The sequence below is a fragment of the Columba livia genome, chromosome 2, assembly GCF_036013475.1.
Source record: "Columba livia isolate bColLiv1 breed racing homer chromosome 2, bColLiv1.pat.W.v2, whole genome shotgun sequence".
Lineage (NCBI taxonomy): Eukaryota > Metazoa > Chordata > Aves > Columbiformes > Columbidae > Columba > Columba livia.
Window position 1 is genome coordinate 19,495,961 of NC_088603.1, and position 12,100 is coordinate 19,508,060.

At 39.3% G+C, this 12,100-nt stretch overlaps 1 protein-coding gene across 6 annotated transcripts in view; it reads right to left on the bottom strand.

Annotated features, from left to right (window-relative positions):
- KIAA1217 (KIAA1217 ortholog) overlaps positions 1-12,100 on the bottom strand; it is a 361,882-nt gene that overhangs the window by 238,365 nt on the left and 111,417 nt on the right. The gene's annotated exons all lie outside the window — the stretch shown is intronic.

The following is a 12,100-nucleotide window of genomic DNA, read 5'->3' on the forward strand; positions in this document are numbered from 1 at the left end:
TACTTTCTTCTTTAACTGGTACATATACACATAAAAATCCCCTGGATTCTTATACACTACAGATAACTGTGTTCTTTACTGACTCTCCAAAGAAAAAATTCCTGACCTCAGGCTATGCTATTTTAAACCTCAGTTCCTGGGTGCTTTTCTTTGAAACTGCCTAGGCAAAGTCTACCTTTTTCTGCCAGCCCTGTGGTTGTGAGCACTGCCAAGACTCAGAGTACTTGGTCACATGAAAAGAAAATGCCATTCACCATAATTTTGCAAACAACTTATAAAAAAAAAAAAAAACCCACCATGTAAACCAGAGAAAACATCACAGCTACAGTTACAGTAATAGCTTCACACTGAATTTTAAAAGGTATTCCTCAATATCCCATGCAACCAGTATGTTGTACCAGTGAGTATCAATATGTACGAGGGGCCATTTTATTTCAAAGTTAGAACAAGCAAAGTTAGAACATAAGCAAATCAATACTACCAGAGCTAAAGAACTAATAGTTACTTAGGATAAACGCTTAACAAGCAAAACAACGGGAAAACATAAGTAAATTATTACAGACATTCTTCATTTTCTGAGATGGCAATTGTGCAATGCAGTAAAATACTTTTGCATGCTATTTCCATATTTTTTAAAGAATGTCACATTAAAGAGGTAATTGTTTATGCTTCATCTATAAAGCATATTGTCTATTGCCACACCAAGAATGGGACAGATTAAGCGCAATACAGCAAACCTTGCCATGATATTGATAATATTCTGCATATTATTTTATCAACATAGTAGGAGCTCTAAGTGAGTGGGAGGACTTCAACTCTCAACAAGGGACTTGACAGACAGGAGAGTAACTCTGTCCTGATTAGCAGCGCTCAGGCACAGCAGGTCATGCAGAAGAATATGGAGAACAGAAGCAGGAGTGAAACAGGAACAGAGAGAGTTAATCACATAACTGGAGTGAGCAACGAGTGAAGAAGGAGGTGAAGAAGTGAAAGACAAATATCTGAGAGCTCAGTTGTACTGTCATTTCCTCTAAAGGTCCTGGACTCTTGCAAACAGTTATTTTGAAGAACTTCCACTATGATTTCTTTACCAAATGCAAATACTCCGTGCTTAAGAAGAGTTTTTAAGCAGTGATAATAATTCCTCTGATACTTCATGGACATATTTTAATTCTCCCAAACACAGGACAATTGTGATACACAATCCAGCTCTGGCAACATAAACTATGGTGTTTCGGTTTTCAAATCAATACTGCTTAGGCAAAATTCTACTGACATTACTGCACATTGCACATTTACCCAAACTGAGCAGACTTAGCACAGGGTCCTCTTGGAAAGAGTAGCCTCATCTGTGAAGCAGGAGTCTAACCAGATGGTCATGTTACCAACAAACTTAAAATAATTTCATTTCTAAGCAAAGCAAGGACATAATGAATTCAAGTTTTTCCTAAGGCTCTCTCTATAGTAACATATCAACAAAAGATGGGAAAACGGAGATGTTGTACATCTGCTTCTGATGGGAAAAGCATGGGCCCTTGTCCAGTCTTGTTCATTCAGATATCAAGGTGACACTTCTGCATTGAGACAGCAGCAACGTCTTGATCGACATTCATTTCTGGCAAGGAAGAAGCTCTCTGTCTCACGGCAGAGACAAAGCCACGCAGAAATGGGGTGAATCAAACATGTTCCTCAAACACGTGAAATGCCCAGAATACTCTAGTCAGTCACAGACAACCAGTTTCAGTAATATCTTGGTGCCCCAAGAGCAATCAGGAGCCTAATGTTATTATGTAATGTGAGGAGAGGCTGAGAGAGATGGGACTGTTGAGCCTGCAGGACAGAAAGGTCAGGGGCGGCCTTATGTCACTTGGTTTGTTCAGCCAGGAGGAGACTGAAAGGAGACCTCATTGAGGTCTACAGCTTCCTCACAAGGGGAGAAAGAGAGGCAGGTGCTGAATTCTTCTCTCTGATGACCAACGATAGGACCCAAGGGAATGGCAGGAAGATGTGCCAGGGGAGGTTTAGGTTGGACATTAGGAAAAGGTTCTTCACCCAGAGGGTGGTGGAGCACCGGAACAGGTTCCCCAAGGAGATGTCATGGCCCCAAGCCTGACAGTGTTCAAGAAGTGACTGGACAACACCCTTAGACATGGTGTCTACTTTGGGGTTCTCATACGCAGGGACAGGAGTTGGACTTGATGATCCTTGTGGGTCCCTTCCAACTCAGGACGTTCTATGATCCTATGATTCTTATGTGTGTACAAACATCTGATGGGGGAGTAAAGGAGATGGAGCCAGGCTCTTCTCAGTTGTGCCCACAGACAGGACAAGAGGCAATGGGAACAGACTGAAATACAACAAATTTCATTTAAATATAAAAAAAAAAAAAGCTTTTTTTGGTGGTGGTGTGGGGTTTTGTTGTTGTTTTTTGGTTTGGTTGGTTTTGTTTTGGTTTGTGTTTTTTGTTGCTGTTGTTATTGTTTGTTTTTCAGCCAGGGTGGTCATACACTGGCACTGGCTGACCAGAGAGGTCACGAAACCTCCATCCTTGGAGATAATCAACACACGACTGGGCACAGCCCTGAGCAACCCACTGTAGCTGAGCCTGCCTGAGCTAGGGGTTGGACTAGGGGATCTCCAGAGGTGCCTTCCCATCTCAACCATTCTGTGATTCTGTATTGTCAAAATATATTAAAAGCCTATTTATAATCTGGATGCTTCAACATCTTTAAATCTGTCCAACAGTAGATGCCCAACCTTCTTTCTTCAACGTCCTAGAAATTAAACAACCCCATGCCCAAGTGCCACTTCTTGGAGGATGGGCAACAAAGATGATTAAGGGAGTGGAGCATCTCCCTTATGAGGAAAGGCTGAGGGAGCTAGGTCTCTTTAGTTTGGAGGAGACTGAAGGGTGACCTTATTAATATTTACAAATATATAAAGGGTGAGTGTCACAAGGATGAAGCCAGGCTCTTCTTGGTGACAACCAATGGTAGGACAAGGGGCTATGGGCTCAAACTGGAACACAAGAGGTTCCACTTAAATTTGAGAAGAAACTTCTCAGAGAGGGTGACAGAGCACTGGAACAGGCTGCCCAGGACGGGTTGTGGAGTCTCCTACTCTGGAGACATTCAAGACCTGCCTGGACACATTCCTGTGTAGCCTCATCTAAGTGTTCCTGCTCTGGCAGGGGCATTGGTCTAGATGATCTTTTGAGGTCCCTTCCAATCCCTAACATTCTGTGATTCTGTGATTACTCCCTCTGTCATTACTCCCTTTTAGCCTCCTGCTATCTGTGGCACGATGTTCTCAAAAAGGTCTTAACTGTTTGTTTCTCTTAAAGGCTCTGAGATGTGAAGCTGGTGATTCCAGACATGAGCATCAAGCCTCTCTCAAAAACAAACAAAACCAAACCCACAAAAAACCAACCAACCAAACAAACAAAAAAACAACCCACAACCACACCAAAACATAAGCCCAGGTTGCTTACTGTGTTTTGGGCTGGATTTAGACACTGTAAATCGCTTAACTCATGGGATGAAACAGCACAAAAGCATGCAGCCCAGGTTTGCTGCCAGCTCCCCACCACCTGCATCCCAACGGCAGAGGTCCTTTGCCCACCCCAGCTCCTCTGAAGCCCTGGGCTCTCTCCGGCTGCAGGGCATGTCCCTCCCTGCCACGCCACACCCTCCACCACAGGTTCCTAATGAAGCTCCCCAGGCAGCAAGTCTTTCATCAGGTCTTAGGCTTTCTGAAGCTGGAGGTACTCCTTTGAACTACTTAAAAAAACAAAACAACACAAAACCAAACCAAATAACAACCAACCAAAAAAAACCAAACCAAACCAAAAAAAAAAAAAAAAAAAAAAACCAAACTCAACCCCTTTTCCCTTAGATTTCAGCCAGCCAACTTCAGCTAGGTAGAGACATCATATTGATGTAACATAGCATTAATGAAAAAGTAGTGCTGTTTGTCAGGTTTTTGTGAAGTAGTGTGTGAAGTTTTCTAGTGCTTTGAGGGAGTGAATAGACTCTGTCACTGCCTCACACAGCAGAAACTGATAGTAAGGGACCAACAGTGCAGTCTATGCTTTTGAATAATCACATATTTGTAACCATACACCATCCATACACTCTTTAAAACAATGTCCTATTAGTTTCAAAATACAGGTCTCCTCGTTCCTGCATAGAAAAATAAATAACTGCTGAAATATGACAACAAGAATTTGTTAAGAGTTCACTAACAGACAGCATTTTTACCATAGCATATTAAATAGGTTATTATACTCCTATTAACTTAAGTAACGGTTGTGCCCCCTGGGATAAAAGAAACACGACTAGAGATGTTATAAATCCAAACAAAGCACTTGCAAAGCTTGAAATTTCCTTTTTTGGGAACACATGAAGTTCTAGTTTACATTCGCACATGAAGAGCTGGGGAAGGGAGAGGATCCCTTGCATGGGAACAAGGAACGCGTTCCTTGTTAGCTGGTGCCATGGAGTTCAGGATGCAGTGTTTTCTCAGCCTCACCAGATCCTCTGCCATATTTTGGCCTGCAACTATCTAAAGAAGAGACAGTCGCAGGAAAGAAGGAATGCATACCCAAATATTTCAAATTCAGCAGACTGTTTCTAAACTACTGAGAGGCAACAACTGCTACACGAGTAAATGGAAGCTGCAGGTGCAGAAGTTTAAACCATAAATTAATGAAGTCTTCTCTTTACAAAATTGAGCAAGTAACCAGATGGCATAACATTTTCAGCGTGAAATGAGAAATAAATGTATAGGCAGCAAAAGAACAAGATCAGTGATGAAAAAAATTTTAGATGCAAGTCACAGATAGGTATGTAATACGATATAAAAAAGTTCAGTGTTTCATAGAGGTACATTTTCTAGTAACTGAAGCATGCAAAATTAGTGACAAGCTAATTTTGCAGATGTTAAAGCTTTCCTAAAACTCTGCGCTAGTGCTTTATTTTTCCATATATGATTTCTGAAATAGTTGCATAATACAGAAGGTGTTTCACATTCAATATATTGAGACCCATTTAAAAACATTTCACACAAATGTAAGAACATTCTTCCTGCAAAAACAAACCATGCAAAAGGAACCTAGTCAGTCATTCAGTGACAGGTGAACCCCCCAGCAGAAAGCAAGCTGTAATTATGGCAAGCTACTCTTTAATATGGTCTTAAAAAGAAAAGTCTGTTAAGGGTCCTGCTGTAATATAATAGCTGCCTAGAAGATGCTATAATTAAAGCAGAGTTGTCATTTCTATCAGGAAACCCTGTTCCAGAGATTTACTACTCAGCCATAAAAATTTAACCTCAGCCCCAAGACTCAAAAAAAAAAAAAAAACCCCATACACCAATACCCACAAAACTTCAGGCCCAGTTCAATTCTTTTTCTTCAAGTTTTAGGAAATTAAGCCATAGCAAAAGCTTTCTTAAGGAAAGAAATCTTTACAGCTGTAGAATGCGAACACCCCATTCTGTTCCAAAACCAGAAATACCATCAGTAAGGACTGAATGTATTTTCTTTATTATTCTATCACTTCTGCATCTTGTATTTGGCTTTGGTTCAAGACCTCTCAGGCAAATAGAAGACTTTGTACACAGGTCTGTGGCCTGCTAATAAAGTGTTTACACATATTGAACTATATCATGGTTATAGTTTTTCTAAACCAGAATAGTTACATCACTGCTAGCTCTCACCTGTTGTTGTCTGTCCTCAGGGTGCCTTTTGAGGACCACACTTGGTTTCCTTTCCCCCCCAAAGGGTTGTACAAGCCTAAGCACATGTGCACACAGGTAACTGCATCCACCCGTGGGTGGATGGTGGAGAAGAACAAAGCAGTGGGACATTTGCATGCAAGCACAGCCAGTAACATTTGAACTATTTGCCAAGACAGTTGCACTGATTTCCACTTGGTGCCAACTGTGGTGGCAGGCTTGGGTACATTATGCCAATGAGATGATGTTAATCACTAAGCAATTCCAGAAGGAGCAATAAGCTGCAAGCAGAAGCCCATGCAACTCCATAACAAATATTTGTCTTGCAGAATGTCACCTTTTTCTATACATCAACCACTCACAGAAGAATACAAAATTCAAATGTTTATTCCATATGTAAATTATTGCTAAACTTTATCAAACAGTGTTCTGTGATTTGGCTCTTCTTGGTCATACACTGGTTGGCTGTAATGACACAAAAAGCTAAAATTTATACAAATTGGTTCAAAATTATTTTCCTTGTTCTGGTGTTTTAGTCAAATGAAATAAGAACTTAGGCTCAATACATTCTTAAAAGAACACCTCTTAACTATAAATCACAGTGGATCATTACCATTATTAGTTCATTGTTTAATATCATATGAATAATGTCTTCCACATCTACAATTATTTCACATCAGATTCTTAAAGCATTTTAAAGATGTGCACAAAAATATCGTTTGTCAAATTTACAGTGTTGGTATTTTTTTAATAAAAGAGGAAAGTGCCCAAGCTTCAAAATCTCTTCTGAAATTATGTAAGTGAAACTATGGCTGCCTTAGTCTTTAATGCCACTATAAAAAGGGGAAGGAGAGGAACAACACAAAACACTACACTGACATTTTACTTTGGAGAAAATGTTTGTTTCTAATGTTAATTGCTAATTTGTTTTAGCATAGATGCAGCCCTCTCTAGCCTTTTGCATCATCATTTTCAAATGACCACCACTTAATTAAAGAAGATCCTTATAAAGAGCACTAACACACCAACAATTCAACATGGAAAGCTTGAAGTTTTACAGAAGACAAAATATGCCTTACAGAAAATCAGTCCACATGATGGTCTGAATAAAATCTTGGAATCAAGAGAAGAGGAAGCAGGTAGGAAGCAGGAACAGACTGGGTATGCCAGGAGACAAATGCAATCCTTGACTGACAGAATCCTGCACATATGGGCAACACACAGATAAACCATTCTCATAGTTTCAATATTCAATATTCCTCTTTTATCCTACATTGTTCACATGGGCAAACAAAATAGGAAAAGCAAGTAAAAGAAGTGACTGAACAGAAGACAAACTTCAGTTGTGCAGGTAATCCACTCCTATCCTACATGAAGAATTTTAACTATTCCTCATCCAGCCAAGTCTCACCGATAACACCCCTGAGCTGGAGCTGCAGTGGATGCTCTTGTAAGGAGGAGCCAAACTACAAAGAAAACAGAACAATGGGAAAACGATGGCTGTCCTCTGAGGATGGTGGTGAGAAGGAATAGCTGTCTGGAGGAGCCATAGCTCTGGCACTCTTGGCTGGACTATCACAGTCTTTTTCCACCACAGACCTTGGATGTAAAGAAAAATCTCAAAAAGTCTGTGGAAATGGGATGGCGAATAAGCAGATACAGAACTTCTTATAAATCAGGTACAGTAACAACTCAGACCAGAATTCATTTTTAGGACCTTTTTTTTTTTTTTTTAAATTTAAGCAAAAGTAAGTAGCTGGAGTCACTATCTAAAATGCAAACCGGCACAGAGAGTGTTAAACCAATCCAGTGCCCTTTTCTCACGAGCATCCAACAGAACAAAAATATATTTGTCTATTTGTGAAATGCAATTTTTTTTAGAGACCCATTAATTAATATTTCAATGAACTAATTTGATCAGTTTTCTGTGATTTTTGTGATTTTTTTAATGTTTGTGAAGAGACAGAGGAAGAAAAGGTAGGAGTTGTATTTTGCATGTGTGGTTTTGACCACCACAGAAAATTTTTTAAAAGTGTCTTTCCTGTAAGTTCACTTTAAGATGTGTATCATCACACTACAGCAAGCTTTACTTTTTACACAGTGTTACTTAATACAATATATATGATGCACAAAGTTCTCTTCTGTGTCAAAATTGCAAGTGACTGGTGTTGAATTCAATCCCTTCTGTCACTTACTGTCCTTACAGCACTGTAAGAAGTGCCCCATGATGCTGATTTCAGGGGTTTGAGTAAATTGTCTACGAACAGTCAGCTGCTCAATCCCTTGCTGTCTGAGCAACTCTGGAGAGATGAACATGTTTGTTAAAAGAACAGTAAAGAAATCTGCAACTCCATTTATTTGTGTTTATATAGCTCCACAGGATAGATCAAGTAATCTGAGTTTACCACTACTCCCCTAAAAAGCCCAGGCAGTGCATCCTCACATGCTCAAGCCATCTGGAAAGACACGTCTTGGTTTCAATCTACCCATACTTGTGCAGACTGAATGTTCTGAAATCTGGAGATCTTACGCAGATGACTTAATATCCTACTTTGCATATTTGATGATTCATTACCTTATTTACATAAATGACAATAAATGGTCCCAATCACTAGCACTTAAGCCTGAAAAGGCTGCAGCACAGAGCATACTTTAGGAATGCAGCAACTGCTGTTTTCTTTATTTCTGGCATACATTTGCGTTGGTGTCCAGGTTGCCCTGATCATTACCAGCCTCCATCATTAGGTATTGCTCATCAGGAATGTAAAGGGAAAATCCAATACAGTGATCAAACAACAGACAATAGTAGATGGCAATGAAGCAAAGCAAGCTGAAATAGTAGTCCTTCCAGCCAAGAAAAACCTTGAAAAGAACCAATAACTCTACCATTAAAACATAAGGATTTATGAAGTACGTTATTAACAACCCCAAACTATTTTCCGCATGGAAGACTAAACTGGTGACCATGCCAAGTGAAACACATAAACATAAAATCTCCTTTGAAAAAAAGCTCAATGGTCATTTGTGAAGGCAGGTTAACATAAGTTAAAATAAAGAGGATACTACATGACTAGCATTTCCGCATGGAACCATGAAGGAAATTGGTAAAACGATGTTTGGAATGCATAATCAATTTCCCAAAGAGCACATTATTTACTACGCTCTACCAAACCATGTTCTGATATCTGGCTTTTTTTTTGTTGCTACGTTGGCTGGCTGTAATGACTAAAACAGCTAAAAATACACAGTCTTAGTTCAAAGTTGTTTCATTTGTACTGATGCGTTAATCAAATAAAAAGTTAACTTCAACGTACTCTTGATTGATCTTAAAGGGTTAAAATACAAATGCTGCTATAAGGACTGCTACATAAAGAGAAGACAGACAAGCATGTGAACTTAAAAACACATACCAAGAAAGACAGAAATAAAATAGGCAAAAAGAAAAAAGAAGAAGAATGGAAAGGAGCAAAATAACCCTCCATCAGCAAGCCCACCTGCGCTATGAATGGGCACCAGTATGTTACCAGGGAGTCTTCAGCAAGTCTGACCTGAATTCCCTGCACTGAAATACAACCACCAAATCTACCATGTTATTATATGAACCATAAAATAAACAGAATAATTCAGAAGCTATTAAAAAATTAATGTTATAAATTCTGAGAGCAAGCCTTCATGATGTCTCTCATTTTAATAGTGTTTAAAATGTCTTTCAGTGAAAAGGTCTGTACGGGGGGATGTCCAGAGTAACCTGAGTCAGGAAAATCAGTTTCCTCACCTCATTAAAGACTCCTTTGAAGGGGAAGAATAAGACCTGAGTAACTTCCTTACTTAACATCAGAATTAAAGGGACCTTTTCTATCTCTGCTGGCCTTTAAAGACCAGTTTGTAAATTATTTACTCCCACATCAACATTAAGTTTTGCAACTGGGAATCCAAATATCTCTCAGATAATGCATGAACCTAAAGAAAACTACTGTCTTCTCCTTTACATAAAACAACTCTGCAATGCTTACAACCACAAAACATAGCAAAAACAGAAGCAGTGACCACAAAGTTAGCTTCAAGCAAGTAACCCCCCAGGTCTAAAGAAGATACCTTAATTAATGCATCTTTCACATGATGTCTTCAACTGAATAAAATAATCCCATTCTTAGTCGCTTACAAAGTGTTATAATCTGACACACACCTTAATACTACTGAAGAGCAATATTTTACAACAACAACAAAAAGAGATAAAAGAAAAAGAAAAATATTTCTTTCATTAACAATGATTTGGAACATTTTCTACCTAAACTTTTCCTTCCAAGCTTTCCCATGATGTTCTCTAGCACAAACAAATTAGCCATCTTCTTCCACTAGCAGTGACTACCTCTGTCTATTCTCCAGCTAATAAGATCACAGTCACTTATCCCTTTGTACAACCAATTTCATTCTAGTGATTAAATTCATTCATTTAGGGCTCTACACTCAAATGTAATTGCACAGGTAATTTTAATTAGACAGAACCTAACCACATAACAAGAGCCTGGTGCAGATTCAGGATTTAATCCTATACTTTCCAAGTGCACTAATGCATATTTAAATTATCTTACAGCAGCTGTTACACTATATACCAGCCTTGGTCCCATCTCTATCTCAGCCACCAGACACTGCAGTTATAGTTGCTCCTTTGCTTGTTCTTCCCATTTATTCATCTGAGCATCAAGTTTTACTGTGCTAAATATGCTACAAAGCCTGTCAAAAGGGAGCCTGGCAGTTTGCGAGAGGTATCACCCATCAGGTGCTCCCAAGATGTGATGGTGAGGAAGCCTGGTGGACCCGTGCAGAGCAGTCCCCTGGGACAGCCTGGGAAGGCTGTGGGTGACAAGGAGGCAATTTGGGGCAGAGAAGAGGGGAAAGAAGCAAAGATTCATCAATCAGAAGGCAGAGATTAGGATGAGAGGGGGGAAATTCTGCCGACTATCATGGCCATACCACATTAGGCAAATTTTCAAGTAGAAGAGAGTATATGATAATATGTTGTTACAGAAATGTGCTTTGTGGAAACGCGAGCGAGATGTCCATCTGCCATATGACTACAGGGAGCTGCCCTGGGGATTTCCTGGGTGAGCAGCTTCTACCCTGTCCCCTTTCCAAATTCCTGATGGAGCATTAGGGGAGAGACCCCCTTCACCCCAACATCCCCAGTGGAGCACAGCCCTGAACAACCCTCAGGATAAGCCCAGGTCAGCACAAAACTCACTTAAAACTATGCTCAATCCCCATTTATCACAATAAATGTGATCCCCTGAAGCCTTCCTGACCACAGTTGTGACTACCACCCATTATTTCCAGAAAGTTTATAACTGAATAATCTTTATTCTGGTTGCCATGCAAAACAAGGTAAAATTTCAACATGATGCTAATGGACACATGCAATCTACAAAGCACAAATTTCATGTTGGTTCAGAGAGGTTAAAAAACAAGAACAACAAAACATAAAACGAGAACCTAAAATCTTACTTAAGACACTTTATAGGTGATATTATTCATGAATCAATGTGCATTGTGTTACCAGTGGTTCATAAGACCCCATTAAAATCATAAATATACCAGTTAGACTTCAGGGAACTTTGTGGTTTTACTAATTTCTAAAAATATACACTACTGATGAGAAAAAACTTGCCTAGCCATACAAATGACAGAGCAGCAGGCTGGAGTGATGGTGTACTTCACAGTGATTTGTTCAGTGAAAACAACAGGTGCAGCTGGATTTTTATAGCCATAAGTCTTTCCATTTGCAAGATAATAGTATGCTGCCAAGTCATTGTATGCCTCTGTAGTTTATGTTACATAGAATAATTTTTTTAAAGTTGCATTATTGTCACGGAAGTTTAATTTTAGATGAATGGAGAATTCAAAGAACAGTTAATTAAACTCTCAAAAGATAATTTTATTAATTGAGGGGGGAAAGGCCCACTCCATTCACAGAAAAGCAATTAGGGTAAAGGATAAATCAATACATTTGCATTTATCAATTACTATTATTCACCAAGCAGAATTCAGGAACTTGGAATCTTCAGTTCCTTCAGTTGTTAATTAAAACTCATTAAGTTTTCATTAACTTCAAGCTTAGTAAAAAGCAACCAGATGCCTTTGATGGCACCACTGTTGGCAGCACCCTGTGCTAGATGCTAGATACACTCTCTGTTTTGTGGAAGTTACTTGTGTTTAACCAGCGATGCCATTGCTATACCACAGCAACACCTCAATCAACGATAAGAAAACACCCCATGCCGCTTCATTTAAATCAACTTTCTGTACAATTTAAAGCTTTGCAATAACTTTTAAGATAACACATAACACCACTCAGACTTTTTTAAAAGGG